General features: G+C 40.6%; 1 protein-coding gene across 2 annotated transcripts in view; it reads right to left on the reverse strand.

Moving 5' to 3' along the window:
* Positions 1-24,743, reverse strand: part of NR6A1 (nuclear receptor subfamily 6 group A member 1) — a 231,390-nt gene that overhangs the window by 191,696 nt on the left and 14,951 nt on the right. The gene's annotated exons all lie outside the window — the stretch shown is intronic.

Below are 24,743 nucleotides of genomic sequence, written 5' to 3' on the forward strand. Positions count from 1 at the left end.
CTCTGCCTCTGCCTGCCATTCTGTCTGCCTGTGCTCGCTCGCTCTCCTCTCTCTCTGACAAATAAATAAAATCTTAAAAAAAAAAAAATTTTTTTTCACAAATTCTATTTACCTACATATACAACTGGATGCAATTTTCCATTAATAAGATTGCAGTTCGGGTTAGAATAAATACCTCTCAAAGCCCACTGCGGGCCCAAAACGTCTGAGCTACATCTGTCTGACTGGTGTGTAGCTATCTCACGGCGGAAAAAAATCAAGCATAATGAAGAGCAAATATACGGTAGGTCTACATGTAGCTGATGCAACTTTCTCCAGCTTGCTTTCTACTCACCCTTAGCTTAAATATTTCCTCAGAAAAGCTTCTTTTGCGCTTGTACTCTTGTCTACACACAAGGTCAAAGCACCCTAAAATTACCTACCACCCGCTGTACTCATCAACAAGAAATTACTTGTTCAATGTCTAACTCCACTATGAGACTATACTACAGAAGGAGGAACCTGGCCTGTCTTGTTCACAACTATATCCAAATCACCTCACAAGCCTAGCATAAAGCTGTTCAATAAAGATCAACTATAACATCTCCATGGTCAATTCAAGAATAACGGCGCAGGGGCACCTAGGTGGCCGTCCACCAAGTGTCCAACTCTTGATCTCAGCTCAGCTCTTGATCTCAGAGTTATGACAAGCCCCTCATTGGGCTCCACCCTGAGCATGGAGCCTACTTTTAAAGAAAACAAAAGGAGCAAAACTAGGACTAGAGGAATATGAGAGCATTTTCCTTTTTTCTTCTTCTTTCTTTTTCCTTTTCCTACCCCCTATGAAAGCATTTTCTGTCATCATATCTAGGCCATCATAAGCCAGACCAGCCACTGGGAGTCATGTGGAAAAGAGGTATTCAAACAGTAGGGACACTATTTAAGCACCACAACTTTTAAAGTCTTCTGCAGTCTTGACTGTTTGGATTCACTAAACAGGCCACGTCTCTTCTTGCCTACCTGTGGTTCCTCCTCTTCCTCCTCCTCCTCCTCCCGGTAAAGAACTATTCATCCTTCAAGATTCAGATCAAATATCAACTACCACTGTGAAACATGGAAAACAGGAGAGGCCCATCCTGCACTCACCAAAGGATAAATGAACAATTTTTAAAAAGATATTTATTTATTTATTCATCTGCGAAAGAGAGAGCCCAAGCATGTGCACGCAGACAGAGGGGTAGCGATTGGAGGGGAGCAAGGGGAGAGGGACAAGCAGACTTCCATGCTGAACATGGAGCCCAACATGGGGCTTGAATCCAGGACCATGAGATCATGACCTGAGCCAAAAACCAAGAATCAGACATGCAACCGACTGAGCCACCCAGGTACCCCAGGAACAATTTCAAAAACTGCCTCCTCCACAAGATACTGAACTCTTCAAGGTTACGAACCATGCTCCACCATTTGCAGAGCTGCTTCTATGCCCAGAACATTTGCCAATACAGCATGGAAGGTGATCAATTGCAGGATGAACTAAACAGAAAACACAACCCTACCTCTACCTCTACAGCACAGTCACAGAATTAGAAGATCTAAGTCTAGCATGAAAACTGTGTGGAAGGCCTGAGTAAGGGAATTGGACCTGAAATGGTAGAATTTGGAGGCTATTAAAAGTGGCTACGATCCCTGAGAAGGCTCACCTCAAAGCAACTTCAAAGTCTTTCTACATACACAAAGGTGATGGCAATCAAAAAAGTTGTAGAGAGATGCAAGGCAGTAAGGAAATAACTCAGCATTATAAATGAATTCAATACAGGACATCCTGCCAGAAGTGAAACTGAAAGTATTTACTTAATACAAACTGACTTGAAAACAGGAGAAAAGCCTGAGAAGGCAAGGTAGTATAATGGGAAAATTAGGTCTTTCCTAAATTCTTTTGGTTTAGTGATAGGACTTTACGCAAGACACTCCTTATTCTGACCCTCAGATTCTGGACCTTAAACAAAAGAACTATACTAGAAGTCTCCAAAAAGGACAAAACTTAATGCATTTTCTGAAAACAAACAATATCCTGAACTCAAATTAACTAGATCAAACACAAATAGAGGGTCAAAAACAACAAAGAAAATACTAACAAAAATCATTAAAGCGGACATCTATTGTTTTTATCTGTCTAGCAATCACTCCCCCCTTCTTCTATTAATGGCATCCTGATTTTTCTTTGGAGACTTATCTCTGACATGTTCAGTCTGTATGACCCAAGGAGAAGTGCCCCTAACCCTGCTATAAATTGGGATTAACAACAGGACCTACTTTATAAGTCTGTTAAAATAAATAAATGAGATAGTTCATGTGTAAGTTTGTATAGGAGCACCTGGGTAGCTCAGTCAGTTGGTCATGTGCCTTTGGCTTAAGTCATGATCCTGGGGTCCTGGGATGGAGCCCCACATTGGGTTCTGCACTGGTGGGGAGTCTGCTTGAGGATTCTTTGCCCCTCTCCTTCTACTCCTACCCCCGCTTGTGCAAATGCGCATAAGGGCACACTCTTTCTCTGCCCCTCCCCCCACAATGAATCAACATCTTTTAAAAATAAAACAAACCAAACAGGGGCGCCTGGGTGGCTCAGTGGGTTAAGCCTCTGCCTTGGGCGCAGGTCATGATCCCAGGGTCCTGGGATCAAGCCCTGCATCGGGCTCTCTGCTCAGCAGGGAGCCTGCGTCCCCCCTCTCTCTCTGCCTGCCTCTCTGCCTACTTGTGATCTCTGTCTGTTAAGTAAATATATATATATACACATATATATGTGTGTGTGTGTGTGTATATATATGAAAGATAAAACAAACAAAAATAAAGGCTTTTCACATTACTTGACAAAGTCAGAGCTCAACATATGTCAGCTACTACTAAGCAATCCCCAGGGTCCATCCAATCCATGGCTGTGTCTGTGGTAGCAAAGAGCAGTTTGTAGCAGAACTACTGACCCATTCATGACTTCATCCTCAAAGCCTTGGGATGGAATCCTAATGTCACTTTAGTTGCTTGCTGTGATCTTGAACCTTTTTAATATTTTGAGCTTGCAAATTCAATGCCTGATGCAGCAATTCCAGATACATGCTACCCCCTGAGGAAAGGAGGAATGTTTATATTTGTCCTAAAACAAATTCCTCCAATGGGTGCAAGGATTATGGATGTCAGTAACTGTATCTACATTCCCTTCACCCAGCCCTGAGACCATCAGCTAATAATGCTGTTTCTGGTTTTACAGATCATCACTAGTGCAGGAGGCCTGAGAAGATACGTAAAACAATGTTAATCCTACCTCCTGACAGCAAGTCAATGGAATGAATGGCTGGATCTGGCTATACCATTCTCAGTCTTGCCCAGATTCTCAATAACCAGATCTAGCCGGCAAAATGATTCTTAGCTAGAAGAATCCAAATCACTGATGGAAGTTACCCCAAATATATGTTCAATGCATTCAACACAACAGCAAAAGATATCAGAGTTTTCAATAAAAAAGAGATTCTCCTAAGTCACATAAATACATGGACATATCCCCAAAACCATCTGCCTCACAAAATATAACACATTAAACAAATTAGGAAATGTTCTGAGAAATCAAAGGCTTTTGACTACTGACTTAAATTGTTTTAAAAAGGGACAAGAAACACAGATCCGTTTCTAAGATGATATATCACCAAGTCACTGTGCTCACACCAATCTAAAATTTAGCACAAAGCTTATACTGACTTACCACAGGTCTGAGTTAGAGTTGGATTCAAATCCCGGATTTGCTGCTATTTTTAATTTACTACCTAGGGCTATTTCCTGAAATGGGGATAAAAATAATCCCCCTGTTCAACAATCATGAGATTTGGTGAATATACATAAATTACCCACTTTGTGGCAAGTAATCCTCAATAAATGGGTCTGGGACGCCTGGATGGCTCAGTGGGTTAAAGCCTCGGCCTTCGGCTCAGGTCATGATCCCAGGGTGCTGGGATCAAGCCCCACATCAGGCTCTTGGCTCATCGGGGACCCTGCTTCCTCCTCTCTGCCTCACTGCCTACTTGTGATCTCTGTCTGTCAAATAAATAAATAAATAATCTTTAAAAATAAATAAATAAATGGGTCTAAAGCTAGGAATTTTCTTTAATACAAAGGAAGATACAGTTGCAAGCTTTACTCCAACAGGCATTTGGTGAAAAGAAAAACAGGGACTCCTCAATCTGACTGGCTACATAGACAAAAAGTTACTGAATTTTTTTTTAAAGACTTTATTTATGTATTTGACAGAGAGAGACAGTGAGAGCAGGAACACAAGCAGGGGGAGTGGGCGAGAAAGATGCAGGCTTCCCCCAGAGCCAGGAACCCGCTGTGGGGCTCAACCCCATCCTGGGATCAGAACCTTAGCTGAAGGTAGACACTTAGCGACTGAGCAACCCAGGTGCCCCTCATCTTTTTCTTTTTTTTTTTTCTTTTTAAGATTTTATTTATTTATTTGACAGAGAGAGAGAGAGATCACAAGTAGGCAGAGAGGCAGACGGTGGGGGAGAAGCAGGCTCCCCGCTGAGCAGAGAGCCTGACGTGGGGCTTGATCCCAGGACCCTGAGATCATGACCTGAGCGGAAGGCAGAGGCTTAACCCACTGAGCCACCCATGCGTCCCTGATTTTTTTCTTCAGTTACCATTCTGAGGACAATACCATGTATTTACCACAGTAGGATCCTAAATAAACTATGAGTATCCATTTTTATCCAAATGTGAACAAATAAAAGCTATGAGTGATGCTGGTAAATAAATTTAGGCATGAAATAGTAGTCAATTTTACTCTATAATGTGTCTTTTACAAAATCAAGTTAAATATTACTCTAGGAATGTTTTGATTTAGTATGATTGTATGCCAGTCACTCAATTCTGAAGCCTCCACAGCACATAAGCAAAATTAAGGGGAGGCTCGTAAAAGGGAAAATTCTACAATTCTAATCAAACATCACACCTTTCCCCCAAAACAGAAAGCATGTATATCCTTCATGATCTGTCTACAACTTCAACTTTTATCTCTTGCTTCTCATTCCACCCAACTGTGTACATTCCGTCCACACAGTACTACATTGTAGCTCCCTAAATTCAACATCCTCTTTACCTTTAATCTCTATTCCTTTGCACACAGTTTTCTCCCCCTGAGCCTTCTCTTACCATTCTGACATCAGGGCTCGGGTCAGGTCTCCAATCCTTTCCCCTCCTTCTCCTACACCCACTCAAGCACAAGTTAGACACTAGAGACACAATGACTGAATCTATGAGCTTTTCAGGGATCTTTGAAGACAAGGGTGGGGGAACTGGCTTCAAAATCCAAGAAACAAACCAACCAAACCTGCAAATATTACATTAAATGTTTTAATTAAGAGATCTGATTTTTTTTTCATTCAGTCAACTGTAATCCAACTTCTACACATTGTTTAAAATGTGAGATATGGGGGCACCTCAGGGGGCTCCGTAAATTAAGCATCTGCCTTTGGCTCAGGTGACGATCTGAGTCCTGGGATTGCGCCTGGGCTCCCTGTTCTGTGGGAAGCCTACTTCTCCCTCTGCTCCTCCCCCAGCTCATCCTTGCTTGCTCCCTCTCTCTCTCAAATAAATAACTAAAATGTTTTTAATGTAAGATATGAAGTGAAACAGGGCTTCCAGAAGGAAGTCAGGGGTCTAAAGGGTTCTGATATTGTTCTGGTTAGTGAGTGTCCCTCCTCTGTGCTTCCAGATTCCTGTGCTTCCAACACCACATCATGATAGGGCCACTGACCATAAATTCAGCTTCTAGAGAAACTGTTCTCCGCACTCCCCACCAAAAAGCAACAATTTTTACCCAGGATTTGTACTGAAATGTAACAGTCATTCACTGGTCCTTTCTGAACTAACCAGCTCTGGTCATTTGTATCCATTTCCCACCTGCCTTGTCTTCTGATCATGATTAGGTCCTCAATGAAACTTTTGTCCTTCTTTCAGTCAGATCTGGTCTCAGCCCTAGTTATATTCTAGCCCCAAAGTTGAGACAGGTCCTGGATCCCAAGAAAGGCTACTCAGTAAATACTGAGGAACTGCTTCTTTCTCCAAAAACCAATAGTAATAAAATATAATGCCACAACAATGAAATTCTTACCATAATATCAAATTCTGAGAGAACACAACAGTTTCACTATTCTCTGACTTTAATGTCTAGAATAGCAATGTCCAATAGACGTTGCTACAATAATGAGAATGTTCGGGATGCCTGGGTGACTGAGTTGGTTAAGCATCTGCCTTCGGCTCAGGTCCTGGTCCTAGGGTCCTGGGATCGGGTCCCGAATTGGGCTCCTTGCTCAGCGGGAAGCCTGCTTCTCCCACTGCCTGCCACTCCCCTGCTTGTGCTCTCACTCTCTCTCTGACAAGCAAATAAAATTAAAAAAAAAAAAAAAAAAGAAAAAGAAGAAGAAAATGCTCTCTACCTTTATTTTCCAATGCAGCAGCCACTAGCTACATGTGACCAAGCACTTGGAAAGTGACAAGCATGACTGAGGAACCAAATTTTAAACTTTTTTTCATTTTAATTAATTAAAGTAGTTACATAAGGCCAGTCCCTATTAAGATGAACAATGAACAATGACTAAAAAGAGAGCAACCCTCCTTTTAAACTTGTTATGCCACCTTTTGGATTCTGTTACAGCTTTAAGGAAACCAAAATACAGAAATGCTTAGGTTAGTGTTACTTACTACCCAATTTATAAATATATATATTATCCAAAAAAATAATTCCATTAGCCTACAAATACACTTATTTCTTCAAATGTCATTAAGTATATGCCCACACTGTAGCTGACAGATGGAGAGAGATGGACAAGATGCTACTGGGAAGGAGTACAGAGAATTTTTATATCAGAATAGATTTGAGTTCTGTACCATAACTTCCTAATTATGATAGCTCAGGAAGTGGCCTCACCTCTCTGAGTCAATTTCCTCATCTATAAATTGTTGTAAGGATTCAATGAGATAACACACTTAGGTCAGTGGAAAGTGCTTAGTAGCTGTGGTCTGTATTAGTGAGAGAGCAGAAACAGCAACCATGGGGTTAGAGGCATGTGGAAGGAATAAGCATTCACCAGACAAACGGGGCTATTTGAGAAACATACGCAAAGGAAACTGGAGGTACACGGCATGAACAGAGAGCAGAAACAGAATGTTACCTGGTAACCTGATCTAAATGAAGCCCCAGCCAGGACCATATCACAAAGGATTTTAACTGCCATACATGAGTTTTTCATTTTCATTTTACAGGCAATAGAGTCACTGAGGAAAGAAAATGTATGTATATACTAGGAAGTTTGTCAATGCCAGCCCAATTCTTGACTACTTCAATACAGTGGCTCTAAAATTTCAACAAAAAAATAAAAAGATAAAATGTCAACAAGGAAACTAAAAGCACAAAGAATTTTTTAAAATTAAAAATATTTTAGGGACGCCTGGGTGGCTCAGCGGGTTAAGCCTCTGCCTTCTGCTCAGGTCATGATCTCAGGATCCTGGAATCAAGCCCCACATTGGGCTCTCTGCTCGGCATGGAGCCTGCTTCCTCCTCTCTCTCTGTCTGCCTCTCTGCCTACTTTTGATCTCTGTCAAATAAATAAATAAAAATCTTACCAAAAAAATTAAAAATATTTTAAAAAGAGCTCTGTGTGGGGTGCCTGGGTGGCTCAGTGGGTTAAAACCTCTGCCTTCGGCTTGGGTCATGATCCCAGCATCCTGGGATCGAGCCTCGCATGGGGCTCTCTGCTTGGCAGGGAGCTTGCTTCCTCGTCTCTCTCTCTGCCTGCCTCTCTGCCTACTTGTGATCTCTATCTGTCAAACAAAATCTTAAAAAAAAAAAAAAAAAGAGCTCTGTGGAGGTAGCCAACATAAACATGGTAAACCATCCTCAGCTGCTTAAATTCTAGGAACTCTTCCCATTTTTTTTCAAGGCTCTTGCCCAACTTCTTCTAGGCTCCTTTTGGTACAATGAATGGCTTGGATAGAGGTTAAGAAGAAATGTGTGTGCTCGGTACAGAGGGCGAGGGGACGGAGATAAACAAACAAAAGCTAGTCAGACCATGGCCCACCCTACAACCAGGTTTGCAGCCTGTAAGCTATCCCAGACCTAAAACACTTTTCTTTGAATTGGCTGAGCCTAAATTCACATCTGCCTCTTTCCTTTCTACCCATTGAGAGGAGTGCCACTTGAGCCATTAGCTTTTGTTTCTCATAGGCAACCTGACAAACCATACTTCAGAAATAACAGAAAATGCTTTTGAATGCAGGGACATAGCACCACAAGTCCACACAGCAGAAGCTAGCTGGCTGGCAGACCTTCAAGTCGTATCTCCTTTTTTCCACCTACAAATATCAAGGTCACATTTTAAAAACCGCAACAAAAACAATGCCCTTTTCTCAATGTCATTTTAATGTGAAATCTTAGGGGCAAAAAAGAGTAGGGGGAAGGGAGCCAAGGATTCCCAGTTGTATTAATCTGTTGTATCCACATATTTGCTCAGCTTAAATGTCACTTACAAGTAGTGTCTACATTTCTATGGAAACATTAGTAACTTCCATCTAATCAACCTGCATCACCTTTCATGCAGTTTTTCAGGCTTCTAGCTTTGTAATTATAGCCTTGAAATCAGACCGAAGGCAGGAAATCTAGGCCAAGTTATGACATTTCAATTTTATGGCATTCTAAAAAAAATAACAACAGTACACAAAGCTTCAAGGCTGTGGCCACAGAATCAGAAGGTGAGAGTAGTTTAGGAAGGCAATTTGATTTGAGAAGTCAGAGGTCACCAGTGTTTCTATGGAAATACAGTAGAGGCATTTCTCAGAAAACTGCATGTACTGATGAACCTCTGACATTTTTCTTTTACAACTGCTGGTTCTCTAAAGTAACAGAAAGGATTACTGATAACTCTTCATTCCACCGAGAAGTTAAAGAAATTTTATAATGCTTAATATAAGAAAATCTTTAAAATAATCTGTCAGTTGCCATTTATTGAATCTTTATTATATGCCAGGCAATGGCTTGGTGCTTTATATAAATTCTTACTGAAAGTAGCTAGTATTATCTCCATCTTACAGATTTAAAGAGATTATCACACTCTATTACTCTTTATGGGAAGAGTGACAAAAGTCAAAACAGAAGAACTTATATTTAGAGCAGTATCTCTAACAAAAGCCCTACCTTTGCACTTACGTGCTTTGCAACAGCCAAATAGACGGGAATCAGACATTATTTCAAAGAATAAACCCTGACAGAGGCGCCTGGGTGGTTCAGTTGGGTAAGCATCTGCCTTCCGCTCAGGTCATGATCCCGGGGTCCTGGGATTGAGCCCAGCATCAGGCTCCCTGCATAGCAGACAGCCTGCTTCCCCCCTCTGTCTGCAGCTTTGCCTACTTGTGTTCTATTTCTCTGTCAAATAAATAAAATCTTTTAAAAAAAAGAAAAAAAGAACAAGCCCTGACATACCCAAAACAGCAGGGCCTTAGAGTCCAAGAAGAAATCCATACCTCAGATGGATCCACTTAGAAACTTCCTCTTGAATAATCCAAGATGTCCATGTCAGAAGCAGCTAGAGTAACTTTACCAACCAGCTGCAACCCAAAGTATAAAACTTTAAATGAATGAATAAAATAATTAGGAAAGAACTTCTTTCAAAAAATTTTAAGTTGCTCCCAGCAAGAGTATGGAGAGTGACAGAGATTTTTTGTTCGTTCATTTCAAAGACTAACTAAAAAAGAATCTTACAGACCAATGAGTTGGTTTGAACATGGTCAGAAAACATTTGAGGTCATCTTAGAAAGTGCCCCATACCATCCTCAACAGATGGTTTGATGAAACAGAAGTCAGCTCTGTTCAGGAAATCCATTAGTAAGAAGCAGATGCAACCAAGACGTGTCCCACAAGCAGCAGAATGTACTTTTTCCTTATCCTCTTTGAAAACCTCCATATAAAAACAGAAGAAAATGGATGCATGAAGGGCCTTGAAGATGTCTGTCACTCTGGATTAATCATAGAAATATATCCTAAGAAAAGGGCCAGAAATAAACAGTACAAAATAGAAAGTCACTTAAAAATCCAACCACACAGGACACCTGGGTGGCTCAGTTGGTTAAGCATCTGCCTTGGGCTCAGGTCATGATCTCAGGGTCCTGGCATCAAGTCCCATGTTGGGCTCCCTCTTCAGCAGGGAATCTGCTTCTCCCTCTCCCTCTGCCCTATCCTGCCTGCTTGCGTGTGTGCCCTCTCTGACAAATAAATAAAACCTTGAAAAAAAATACAACCACAAGAGAATGACTAAATTATAGTATACCTATACAATGAGGGTATTTTGTGAGCATTTTAAATGTTTATCAAGGGACACCTGGGTGGCTCAGCCAGGGAAGCGTCTGCCTTTGATAAGCTCAGGTCATGATCCAGGGTCCTGGGATCAAGACCTGCATTGGACTCCTTGCTCAGTGGGGAGTCTACTTCTCCCTCTGCCTGCTGCTCTCTTTCTCTGACAAATAAATAAATAAAACCTTAAAAATAAATAAATAAATAAATGTTTATCAAGATTTTATAAAGGGCAAATGTCACTTTTAAAAAAGATGTAGGGGGGCGCGTGGGTGGGTCAGTGGGTTAAAGGCTCTGCCTTCGGCTCAGGTCATGATCCCAGGGTCCTGGGGTCGAGCCCCACATCAGGCTCTCTGCTCGGCGGGGAGCCTGCTTCCTCCTCTCTCTTTGCCTGCTTCTCTGTGATCTCCGTCTGTCAAATAAATAAATAAAATCTTTTTTTTTTTTTTAAGATTTTATTTGACAGAGAGAGAGAGAGATCACAAGTAGGCAGAGAGGCAGGCAGAGAGAGAGGAGGAAGCAGGCTCCCCGCTGAGCAGAGAGCCCAATGTGGAGCTCAATCCCAGGACCCTGGGATCATGACCTGAGCCGAAGGCAGAGGCTTTAACCCACTGAGCCACCCAGGCGCCCCTAAAATCTTTTAAAAAGTAAAAAAAGATGTAGGGGCGCCTGGGTGGCTCAGTGGGTTAAGCCTCTGCCTTCGGCTCAGGTCAGGATCTCAGGGTCCTGGGATCAAGCCCCAAAGGGCTCTCTGCTCAGCAGGGAGCCTGCTTCTTCCTCTCTTCCTACTTGTGATCTGTCAAATAAATGAATAAAAATCCTTTTAATAATTAATTAATTAAAGGATTAAAAAAAGATGTAAAACTGTATTCTCAGAATGAGCTCAGCTATTCTGACACATACATAGATGTAAAAGCACATTTTAGTCTATTTTATCCCAGTGATTATCTGTAAGTGTGGGAATTATGGATGACTTTTTCTCTTCATTCTACTTTTCTGTTTGAAAATAAGTTGTTTTTGGGTGCCTGGGTGGCTCAGTGGGTTAAGCATCTGCCTTTGGCCCATGTCATGATCTCAGGGTCCTGGGATCGAGCCCTGCTTCCCCCTCTCTCTCTGCCTGCCTCTGCCTACTTATGATCTCTCTCTGTCAAATAAATAAACAAAATCTTAAAAAAAAAAAAAGTTTTTATAAACAGAAAAATGTATATTTAAAGAAATCCTGAAAACAAAATAATTTGGCTTAATTCTCTAAAATTGACGAATTAAAGGAAAAAAATCTACCAGACATTCTCTAAGTGACTTTTATTTTTTGAGATTTTTATTTAATTATTCAAGAGACAATGCATGGGACAGAGAGCAGGAGCAGAGGGAGAGGGGGGAAGCAGACTCCCTGCTGAGTTGGGAGTCCGATGATGCAAGACTCAATCCCAGGACCCCCCCAGGATCCCCGGATCATGACCTGAGCGGAAGGCAGATGCTTCACCCACTGAGACACCCAGGGGCCCCTCTTAAATGACTTCTAAATTACTTTTTATTAGAAACACAATTCTCGGCACCAATCTTTCTGACATACTAGTTAGTCATTAATGTCTAAAGCTCAGTACCATCCCTCTTCGCACAGCTTCAAAAATCCATTGTGTAACAGCAAAGAGATAAAACATCTTTAACCTTTCACCCCAGGATCTTTCAAACCTGAAGCATAGATCTAGTTAATCATATAATAAGCCCAAAAGAAATTTAAAAACCATTCAAACTTGAAGTCAAGATAAAAGAGCAACAACCAACGTATGTTTATGGCACTACATAAATACAAAGGCTACTTCACAAATAGGATAGTAGGTGGAAAACTCCTGCTGCTTCTTAGATCTAAACTTTCCTATATCCTAAAATTAAATTCAACAAATACTTAGCAATTTCAATGTATAGGGCACTGTGCTAGATTACATAAGGGATATAAAAGCAAATGAAGCTGGCTACCCCTAGATTCTTACAATTTTAAAAAGAAAAACAGATAACTGTCTGGATACAGGGAATTACGAAGAAATGTCCTGATGGAGAAACTAGCACCAATAGCCAAACAGTACTTATCTCTTCCTAGGCGGAACTGGAAAAGACTTGATGGCAAGTGGTACTTTGAATCAGGCTAGTCAGGAAGGATAGGGAGAATGTAAACAGACAGATTGTCAAGACTATTCAGTAAGCCATGTCTATCTTTTAGATGTCCTTACTCACTCTGCTGGCAAATACTTCCCCCAGAGGCAGTCATATCCTAACAGATGAAGATCATAAAGGTCCTGTCTGAGACATGTCCTTCCCTGAATGAAGTCAAGAGGGCAAGAAAGGCCTATCTCAACACACACATTAACCTTTCATCCTGGGCTGGATGATCTCATCCACACACATTTTCACCTGTACTTCCTAACTGATGACACCCAAACTTTCAATTTCAGATGAGACTTTTCTCCTAAAACACAAATCCACCTATCCAAATGCCTACTGTCAATATCTACCAGAATACCCCATAAGCTCCATCAAATTCAACATGTTGAATTGAACATATTATTTTCTCTTTGAAACCTGCTTTTTTCCTCTGTTTCCACTCCTGTACCAAGTTCCAGATAACACCAGCTCTCATCCCCTAGGCCAAAAATCCCTAAGGACTCCTCCTACCCTGCCATTTTACCATTCTCTTTCCCTATGTCCCCATTCCAATTAAGCTAATGAATGACCAAAGCATTTTCATTCTTTCTCAAATCTCTACAGACCTAGTTCAGACCTTTTCACCACACTAGAATCTTAAGACTATTTTAACTGTTCTTTCTGCTACTTTTCTTTTCTCACTTGCTAGAACTTAGATTTTCTAATCCACTTAAAATTCATCTTTTAGCTCCCCATTTTCAACTCTTTAGCATGACATTCACAGCCTTAAGTTATAGGAATAAATCCAAAATCTGGAAAGCTACTTTTTGCTACCTTTATTTCCCTGACACATCCCGAATCTTGAAAAGGCTAATACATACATTCCTATTTCCAAACTCTAACTCTTTATATAAAGATTTTTAAAATATCTATACCAACTTTGATGTTAAAGTAATTTCTTAATATTTAGACAGTAACAGTTAGTTAGACACCTAACATCAACCCTTCTCTGGTATTACTCCCTCTGTACTCCATTTTCTCTTCAATAAAAGGAGAGGTCGGGCCAATCTTCTTAATATTCCTATCAGCTTTCAAGTCTGGGTTTACAAAAGTTGGCAGTTGTTGGGGCGCCTGGGTGGCTCAGTCAGTAAGCGGCTGCCTTTGGCTCAGGTCACGTCCTGGGATAGGCCCCATATCGGGCTCCCTGCTTGGCGGGAAGCCTGATTCTCCCTCTCCCCCTGCTTGTGTTCCCTCTCTTGCTGTGTCTCCCTCTATCAAATAAATGGATAAAATCTTAAAAAAAAAAAAGTTGGCTGTTCTATGTTCTAGGGTGCATAAATCGTATGTTAACACTTGAGGGGTTGCCAAGATTCTTGGGTTTTATTTTAAACTAGAAGGAACCTTATAAACCATCTCTAATCTGCAAAAATGACAACGTTACTTCCCTTGTAAGACTGCTACATATAATTAGCACCAAGAGAGCACACAATGTACTTCAGATTAAGAAAAAATAAAACTCTTGGGGCACCTGGGTGGCTCAGGGGGTTAAAGCCTCTGCCTTCGGCTCAGATCGTGATCCCAGGGTCCTGGGATAGAGCCCCACATCGGGCTCTCTGCTCAGCAGGCCCTCCTCTCTCTCTGCCTGCCTCTGCCTACTTGTGGTCTCTGTCAAATAAATAAAATCTTAAAAAAAAAAAAGAAAAGAAAAAAGAAAACTCGTGGGGCGCCTGGGTGGCTCAGTGGGTTAAAGCCGCTGCCTTCGGCTCAGGTCATGATCCCAGGGTCCTGGGATCGAGCCCCACATCGGGCTCTCTGCTCAGCGGGGAGCCTGCTTCCCTTCCTTTCTCTCTGCCTGCCTCTCTGCCTACTTGTGATCTGTCTGTCAAATAAATAAATAAAATCTTTAAAAAAAAAAAAAGAAAAAAGAAAACTCGTAACTACAAAATTTTCAGAGAAAGACAATGGTCACAAACTAAGTACTAATTTGACCAATTTTACATATGAATACACAATTCAGCTAAGAAATCAGTTTGAGACAAAAAGTTTTCTTTTTAACAAGGAGAACACAAATATTTCAATGTACACTCTTAGACAAAAGATAAATCAAGTTTTTGTTATTTAAAATGTAAGTGGTAAAATTCTAAATGATAGCACAGTTGAGCTTAATAATAAAATTTCAAACTCTTTGATATGAAGTTTCCATTACTTCATATATCCAAGCACAACAACATATCCTACCCTGGGCTAAGCTCTGGGTTAAAACCCTAGATTCAAAATGTCAGGGGCACCTGGGTGGCTCAGTGGGTTAAGCCTCTGCCTTCAGCTCAGGTCATGATCTCAGGGTCCTGGGATCGAGCCCCGCATCCGGCTCTCTGTTCAGCAGGGAGTCTGCTTCCTCCTCTCTCTCTGCCTGCCTCTCTGCGTACTTGTGATCTCTCTGTCAAATAAATAAATAAAATCTTAAAAAATATATATATTCAAAATGTCATAGAGCAGCGAATTATATGTTCTGGTTTATGCAAAGTATTAGAAAAATTTCATTAAGATATCCATTGAACCAAGTTTGACCTGCCATATACTACACCAGCCTGGTCCCTAGGATTAGACACCTACTAGGAATAGGTTTCACATGACAATTTATCAAGAATCCAAAGTAAAGGGGAGCCTGGGTGGCTCAGTGGTTTAAGCTTCTGCCTTCGGCTCAGGTCATGATCTCAGGGTCCTGGGATCGAGCCCCACATTGGGCTCTTTGCTCAGCGGGGAGCCTGCTTCCCCCTCTCTCTCTGCCTGCTGCTCTGCCTAATTGTGATCTCGCTCTGTCAAATAAATAAATAAAATCTTAAAAAAAAAAAGTTGAAAAGGTTAAAAAAAAAAAGAATCCAAAGTAAATATTCTAAGACATTACATAACAAAGTATAATAAAAGATAGGAAAATTATGTCACCAAGTAAACTCTGCCTATTATCTTTAGATCTGCATATTATAACTGTAATTTTATTTTTTTTTAAGATTTGAGAGAGAGAGAGCACATGCATTCAGTGAGCATGACAGAGACATCATCAGGGGCAGAGACAGGGAGAAAGAAACTTGATCAGACTCCTCGTTGAGTTCAGAGCCCCAGGCAAGGCTCACTCTTACAACCCTGAGATCATGACCTAAGCCAAAACCAAGAGTCAGATGTTCAATTGACTGCGCCACCCAAGAGCCCCTCATAACTGTGATTTCTAAGAAAATTCCTCATAATTTATTTCCAAGTACAAAATGTTTCCATGAAGAATTTTAAAGATGCTATTTAAAATAATTCAGGGGGCACCTGGTTGGCTCAGTTGGAAAAGCATGCAACCTTTTTATTTATTTTTTTTTTTTTAAGATTTTATCTATTTATTTGTCAGAGGGAAAGAGGGAGCATAAGCAGGGGGAGCTGCAGGCAGAGGGAGAAGCAGGCTTCCCACTGAGCAAGGAGCTCAACACGGAACTTGATCCCAGGACCCAAACCCTAGCTGAAAGCAGACGCTTAACCGACTGAGCCGCACAGGCGTCCTTTTTTTTAAAGATTTATTTGAGAGAGACAGACAGATGGGAAGGGAGCACCAGAGGGGCAGAGGGAGAGAGAGTCTCAAGCCAACCCCACACTGAGCCTGGAGCCCAACAAGGGGCTAGATCCCGTGACGCTGGGATCACGACCTGAGCCAAAATCAAGAGTTGGACACTTAACTGAGTCACCCAAGGATCCTGAGAGAGTGTTGTAGGTTTAAGCCCCACACTGAGTGCAGAGATTACTTAAAAATAAAACAAAAAAATAACAAAATAAAACAATTCAGAACAAAATATTTTTCTTGTATAATAACTAGTGAAACAAACTTTCAACGATAGGATTACAAAATTCCTTTTGTAGCAACTGGTACAATACAAAATTAAATAAGAAAAAAGTGATATTATAAAGTTTTTTGGGGGGGCACCTGAGTGACTCAGTTGTTAAGCATCTGCCTTCAGCTCAGGTCATGATTCCAGGATCCTGGGATCAGCCTGCATCAGGCTCCCTGCTCAGTGGGAAGGCTGCTTCTCCTCTTCCACTCCCCCGGCTTGTGTTCCCTCTCTCGCTGTGTCTGTCAAATAAATGGATAAAATCTTAAAAAAAAAAAAAAAAAAGTTTTTCTTGGGGTGCCTGGGTGGCTCAGTCAGTTAAGTGTCTGACTTCAGTTCGGGTCATAATCCCAGGGTCCTGGGATGGAGCCCCACATTGGGCTCCCTGCTCAGTAGAAGAGTCTGCTTCTCCTCTTCCCTCTGCCCCAATCCCCACTGGTGCATGGTCTTTCTCTCTTGCTCACTCTTTCAAATAAATAAAATCGTTTAAAAAAAAAAGTTTTTCTTATTCAAAGAGTTGTAGAGATAAATAAAAATCAAATTAAAATGTAAACAATCTTCTTAAAATGGACTTTAAAAATCTGAAACCACAGACTCCAGTTATGACAGTTATATCAAGTATCTACGGTCTCCATTGAAACATAATGTAGTAAAATGTTAAATTCATAATTATTGTAAATGTAAATTACAAAACTTTAAAAGACAAAGATCAAAGAAACTGTCTTTTATTGCACTTGAGATATCAGTTTCAAAACTGCTGGCAGTATCTTTTTTCAAACTTACCTTTCTAACATTATCTAATTAGTAGTCAAAGGAAGGTTTATGATATCTTTAGATTTATTTCTACAAATAATTTACATAGGAGTACAAATATCTACAAAATTACAGTATACCGTATACCCAACTTCCACAATCCAGTAAGCACAAGAAATGCAATGTTTGGAGAAAGACCTGAGTTCCTTAGGATGAAATCATGTCTCACATCAGTTAAACAAACAAAAAACCAGAAAAATCCATCTAAAATCTTCTGATATCTCCTAGAGGATGGAGAAGAAAAGAGGAAGGCTGAGAAGGGAGGAAGGAGAAGGCAAGGTAAGGTGAGGATGGGTGCCTAGACAAGGTCTGTGGGACTACAGGTTCAACTTTGAATAAATTTCCTCCCCAGTTTACTCATGTGGGAAAATGAGCACACCATCACCTAGTCAGTGATTCCCAAAGTGAGAAGATCACTAGAAGATTTTAAGTGGTACAAACAGAAAACATTCCAGGGGCACCTGGGTGTCCCAGTGGGTTAAACCTCTGCCTTCAGCTCAGGTCATGTTCTGAGGGTCCTGATCGAGCCCTGCATCAGGCTCTCTGCTCGGCGGGGAGCCTGCTTCCCCCTCTCTCTCTGCCTGCCTCTCTGCCTACTTGTGATCTCTCTCTCTGTCAAATAAATAAATAAAATCTTTTTTTTTTTTTAAAGAAAACGAAAAAGAAAAGAAAACATTCCAAAGTTGTATGTTGCCTTTTCAATTCTTCTAATTACATCAGAAGAAAAACCTCAGTTTTACTAAATTCGTTTGTTCACTGTCTCTCTAATGCTTGCAAGATAGAAAGCCTTGATCAGAGAGACCTGGGCAGACAAAATCTTAGGTAGAATTTAACACCGTTATTATTTTCATAACTTCTTATTGTTAACTTTCTATTTATGATAAATATTTTTCCATTTAGAATAATAACCAAATTTCCTTTTAAAATGAATTGTGGGGGGGCGCCTGGGTGGCTCAGTGGGTTAAAGCCTCTGCCTTCGGCTCAGGTCATGATGCCAGGGTCCTGAGATCGAGCCCCACATCAGGCCCTCTGCTCAGCAGGGAGCCTGCTTCCCCCTCTCTCTGCCTGCCTCTCCGCCTACTTGTGATCTATGTCAAATAAATAAATAAAATCTTAAAAAAAAATAAAATAAATTTGGGGGGGCATGGGTGGCTCAGTTGTTAAGAATCTGTGCTTGGCTCAGGTCATGATCCCAGGGTCCTGGGATCCCTGATCAGCAGGAAGTCTGCTTCTCCCTCTCCCACTCCCCCTGCTTGTGTTTCCCCTCTCACTATCTCTCTCTCTCTCTCTGTCAAATAAATAAATAAAATACTTTAAAATATAATAATAAAATAAAATAAATTTGGGGTTGCAAAGTATTTACATAATATTTAAAATATTAAATAAACAATATAGTAGGAAATGACAAAAATCATGATGATGATACAAGAAAGACTAAGGTCTGGGAAATACTGGTTTGGTGGAGTAGTGGTAAGTTATTTTCAACTCTAAACATCAGTTAACTCATTTGTAATATGGGACTGTCACCACCTAACAACGAAAAATTGTAGAAAGGATATATTTGATAGTTTAGTACAGTGCCTGGCACACACTGAGCATTCAACAATCATTTTGTTCCTTTTTTCCTTCTTTTAAAGATTTTTATTTATTTATTTGAGAGAGGGAGAGAGAGAGCACAGCAGGGAAAGCTGCAGAGGGAGAGGAAGAAGGAGAAGCTGACTCGCCATGGAGCAGGGAGCCCAATACAGGGCTCAGTCCCAGGACCCTAGGAGCTGAAGGCAGACACTTAACCGACTGAGCCACCCAGGCACCCCAGTCTTCCCTTCCTTTTTTAAAGGATATTACCAGAAAGCCTTTTTAAAGTTTTCTAGAGAAGCTTGGGGTGGGGGTGGGGAAGCAAGGTTTCTTCTGTATGAGAGACAAGAGCATTTGCTCTAATCATGGTATGTCCCACCAAGAACCTCCAGGGACTTGGCCTTGCATTTTACCCTGATAAAGCTACAATTTACTCTCTAAGGCTCATAATAGTTATAAATGACTAGGAATAAAGTGTTTCAGAAAAGTGGTACATATCTTAAATGAATGAGAAATCAGACCCCAAAGGGTACCAAAAGCAAGACCATTTCACAACAGATGTCCAAGCTAAAAGAAGGTATTTCATTTGGGGTTATTCAACAATGCTGGAATAGGTAGGGAAATCACTAGGTGGTCCATAAACCAGACTTGATCACTTCATCGTTTGCTACTGTCTAACCAAAATCCACAAGTGAGAAAATTGGGGCAGGTGGGGAAGGCGGGGAGTGTGCCTCAAGTTCCCAAAGTAGAAGTGCTTTGGGAAAAGAAACCCCAACGGAGTACCTACTAAAGTCCAAGTACTGTGTAGTAATTGTCACTTTTTACATATATTCCCTAATTTCTCCAAACATACCTGTGAGGTAGTTCCAAGTGAATTCACCAAATGGCCAAATCTCCCAATAGCCAAATCTCTAAATTTACCAAAAACTTGTTTTAACTATCTATACAGTTGATAATTCATATGAATGAGACAATTTAATTAGCTTTTAAATAGTTCTGCCAAATTAAGATCCACAGCATAGCAGCATTTTCAATAATGTTAATTTCTCTACCCCAGCTCTCTGCTGCTGTGGTTGCAAAGAACTAGGGCAGGGAGGGGGACCTCTGCTGATGGAAAGATACATCCTGGGCCTGGAGTGCAGATGATGGCGGAGAAAAGGGTATAGGAAAAGGGGAGAATAAGGAAAAAATGGTAGGATAGCAATTAAGGAGAAGGAGAGTGACAACAAATTCTTTAAGTTCTACAAATAAGATTCAGCAAATTGATTTTTATTCAATTACATATTGGGTAAACTGGACATTGGCAAACTAGTTTCAGTGACTTGGATTTTGGTGAGCTAGCTTGCCTTTCTATGAAGCAGATGATCTTAACCTTACTTACATAAGGAAATTGAGAAATGTTAAATAACTTTGCTAAAGTAATACAGCCATACTGTAGGTTCTTCACACACTGCATCATTTCACTCACCAGTAACTTGGTGTGTAGTGATTCTAACATTCTTTCACCACCACTACCCTCCCCCCAAAAACCCCACAAAAGTAGATTAGGGGCATGTAAGGTGGCTCAGTCAGTTAAGTGTCTGCTTTCGGCTTAAGTCACCATCCTGGAGTCCCAGTATGGAGAACCACGCATCAATCTCCCTGCTCAGCAGGGAGTCTGCCTCTCGACTCTGCCCCTCACCCCACTCTCTTGCTCTCTCTCAAATAAATAAATAAAATATTTAAAAAAAAAAAAAAAAAGGTAGGAGCGCCTTGGTGGTTCAGTCCTTAAGCATCTGCCTTTGGCTCAGGTCATGATCCCAGGGTCCTGGGATCAGGCTCCCCATCAGGCTCCCTGCTCAGCAGGAAGCCTGCTTCTCCCTCTCCCATTCCCCCTGTTTGTGTTCCCTCTTGCTGTGTCTCTCTCTCTCTCAAATAAATAAAAATAAAATCTTAAAAAAAAAAAAGTAGATTAGACAGGATTTAAAGCCAGATCTAACTCTGACACCCATGCTCTAACACACCTACTCATCACTGTATCACAATTACAGTTCACTGGAATCAGTTATAATGGTCTATGTGGTTTGTCTACCATACTACAATACTTACTCTACCCTTTTTTCTGCAAAAATTTCTATCTGCTATTTAACAGCTGAGTGGTAGTGTTGCCAGGCAAAGCTGGAATAATTTCAGACAAAAGTCAGAAGATCTTATTATTTATTTAGCCTAGACAACTTTCTCATATGATTTAGATCAAATTTTAAGTAACTGCAATTGCTTGAGAATCCCCATTACTATCTTTAAGGATCCCAGACTGGCAATGTCTACTGTACAGTACAACCTTCAAATTATCTTGGTGCATCTGTCTCCCTCTCTCTCTCACACACACACACACACACACAAAGAAGTACACAATTTTATAATTAATTATTTTGATCAAACTGTAGGCTAGTCTCATTAAATAAATGTAAAAACCAAAATAACCCTAAGATCTATATAAGACATTAGCGCTCGCTCAAACTATCTGCCTTATTACTGGACGCTTCAGGGATTTATCACATTTATGATGCTAGAAGACATGTCTTATCTCACCAATTAACATAAAACTTCACTTAACAGTGAAAGTGCCAAGTTTCCTTCTATCAAGATAGTAGTTCAAGGCTCTCTAAACAACTAAGAATGTATTCTTTTTTTTAAAGATTTTATTTATTTATTTGACAGACAGAGATCACAAGTAGGCAGAGAGGCAGGCAGAGAGAGGCGGAAGCAGGCTCCCTGCTGAGCAGAGAGCCCAATGAACCCACTGAGCCACCCAGGCGCCCCCTAAGAATGTATTCTGCCCTTTTTGGTAAGCAGAACAATTCTCTATTCATAAATATTATGATATGGCCTATTATATAAAGCATTTTAAAAAAAATTTTTTTTACTTTTACACTGTGTCAGTATAATCAAACTTTTACTAGCAAAGTTCCCACTCCTGCAAAAAGTTTTAAGAACCAATTACATGGGGGCACCTGCTTGCTTAGCCATTAAGCATCTTCTTCAGCTCAGATCATGATCCCAGCATCCTGGGATCAAGCCCATATAGGGCTCCCTGCTAGGTGGAAGGCCTACTTCTCCCTCTCCTGCTTCCACTTCCCCCTGCTTGTATTCCCTCTCTCGCTGTCCCTCTCTTGGCCAAATAAATAGATACCTAAAAAAAAAAAAAAAAAAAAAAAAGACTCAATTACATGGGTGCCTGGGTGGCTCAGTTGGTAAGACGTCTGACTTTGGCTCAGGTAGTGATCCTAGGGTTCTGGGATGGAGCCCCATATCTGGCTCCCCGATCAGCAGGGAATCTGCTTGTCCCTTCCCACCCCACCCCCATCCGCCCCCCATTCATGTTCTAACCTCTAAAATAAACAAATAGGGGCGCCTGGGTGGCTCAGTGGGTTAAGCCGCTGCCTTCGGCTCAGGTCATGATCTCAGGGTCCTGGGATCAAGTCCCGCATCGGGCTCTCTGCTCAGCAGGAAGCCTGCTTCCCTCTCTCTCTCTCTGCCTTCCTCTCCGTCTACTTGTGATCTCTCTCTGTCAAATAAATAAATAAAATCTTTTAAATAAATAAATAAATAAATAAATGAAAAAAATAAAAATAAAATAAAAATAAAAAAATAAACAAATAAAATCTTAAAAAAAAAAAAAAAGAACCAAATACACTGCTACTTGTAAATACCATTAAACATTTGTTCTGATTTCCCATTGGGTTCAAACATCTCTTTGATGTTAAAATTGGTGTGTGTGGGGACGCCTGGGTGGCTCAGTTGGTTGGGCAGCTGCCTTCGGCTAGGGTCATGATCCCGGCGTCCTGGGATCGAGTCCCACATCGGGCTCCTTGCTTGGCGGGGAGCCTGCTTCTCCCTCTGCCTCTGCCTGCCATTCTGTCTGCCTGTGCTCGCTCGCTCTCCTCTCTCTCTCTGACAAATAAATAAAATCTTTAAAAAAAAAAAAAAAAATTGGTGTGTGTGGGGGGGACAGATCTTGTAACAAACCAAAAACTGACAGTTTGAAAACTGCCACCCTATCTTAAACCTATTCAAGTACATATTTTAAATCCTCAGCGAAAAGATGACAAACTTAATTTTTTTTCTTTTAGTCCATTCCAGGCCTCTCTTCCGCACTTCAATAGTGCCTCTTATTATTTCTCATCTTCAATGTGCACCACCCAAGGCTACCTTTAATGTTTTTAGCAAACAGAATACGATTCTTCCTAATCTCTTTTGAAATCAACAAAAGCTATAAATTTAACTCAATACAGCTTTTTGTAGTTCAGTTGGATTCAAGGTCATCCCGAGCCTTTTAATTACTAACCAGAACTTGAGGAGGTTTGCAATTGGTATAGTTAAGGGAAAGAGCAGCTGGCTTACTCACTTTCTTATTAAAGAGCATTATAAAAACTGTGTCTTGGCAAATTGAAAGTTCTTTGACCACCAGTGGTGAGAACAAAGAAGCAGAGCAAATGATCTTCAAACATTTGTGTTTACCCTCAATCAACATAATGTTACAAATTACTAGAAGACTCTTTAATTTCAGCAAACACAATTTATGCTTTAATTCAAAATTTGTAGATAGCCAGCCTCCAAAAATGTTACTATTTCCATTATAAAACAAGCCCTCTTAAAAACTGCCAATGCCTTTCAAATTAGCACAAAATTTACTTAGGTCTTTTTCACCATCAAACCCTATGGAGGATCAGGATAAAAGCCACTAAGGAACCCAGGAGGATTATGCTGATTTCTAAAGGAATGCAAGTTTAACTTTTCTTTCCATGTATTTAATTTCTAATTAAACTCAGTTGGAAGTTTCCGAATCTATTCAAGACTTTGAGGAAGGTGATATAGTTGTACTGGAATAGAGAGAAAGTTGGCACACATACCCCCCAATCCATCCTTCAGAGATTTTTAGAGCCAACGAGAGAAGGCTCTGAAAGTGTCTTTGCTACCCATTCCCTAATAATCCATAAGAGAAAGAAGGCAGCCTCAGAAGGTCCCTAAACACTCCTCTAATGAAGCTGGAGATACTGGGTTGGGAGTGGAAAGCAATGTGCATGGGAGGCCTGATGCCAGAAATCTATGATTCAGGGGACAAAAGGCATTGGGAATGACTTTATCCTTCTAAAAAATGAGAACAGAACAGCCGATCACAGTGTCTCAGTTCTATCTTGTGCACCAGGCATTAAAAAAAAAAAAAGGTACTGTTAATAGACCTAGATGTCAGCGTACAAGATACCTTGGGGGGGGGGGGAACCTTAGAGTAAATTAAACCGGTTGCTGAAGAAGATACAATGAGGTAGATACATACTTCTAAAAATCTATCCCTCCAAAATAAGCCAAATTAAAAGAAAGCACAAAATGGTTTGAGCACTATTGTTATAAAGTGAGAAATGTCAAACAATTAGAAAAACAACAGGCTGTGATATGCTATTAACAGTTTTAATTCTTGTTGAATAAATGAAGTTTATGAGAAAAAAGCTTTAAACAAGAAGTATAAAACGTAATGGCATATACCATATGATTACAACAATAAGCTAAAAACTAGGATTTGAAGAAAGTTTAGAAAAAAAATAAGAAAATGTTAATGAAAGTTACTTGGAGGCAAGATCAATATATGTAATTTCCCCTCATTTTCTGTATATTCTACAATGATCACGCATTTTGAATTTTAAAAATATTAGATTCCTAGGAAGCTCACATGTAAGTATCTGCGGGCTATAGACAATTCAAGCACACAGTTCAGGGATCACACCACTTAAAACCTAAATATAAGATACAGCTAAATCCCTCCTGCTTTATTTATATGCAAGCACTTCCAACTGTGTTCCCCAGGATGTGTCCCTTAAATGCTCTGAAGCTGCTTTCCAAATGAAGTGCTGGAAACACTGGGTATTCTCCAGCCAGGAGGCCCATCTATGCTCCTTAAACTAGCACTGGAGAATAAATCTACCGTATTTCACACACTTTGTATTACTGTA

This window comes from Lutra lutra, chromosome 13 (genome assembly GCF_902655055.1).
Source record: "Lutra lutra chromosome 13, mLutLut1.2, whole genome shotgun sequence".
Lineage (NCBI taxonomy): Eukaryota > Metazoa > Chordata > Mammalia > Carnivora > Mustelidae > Lutra > Lutra lutra.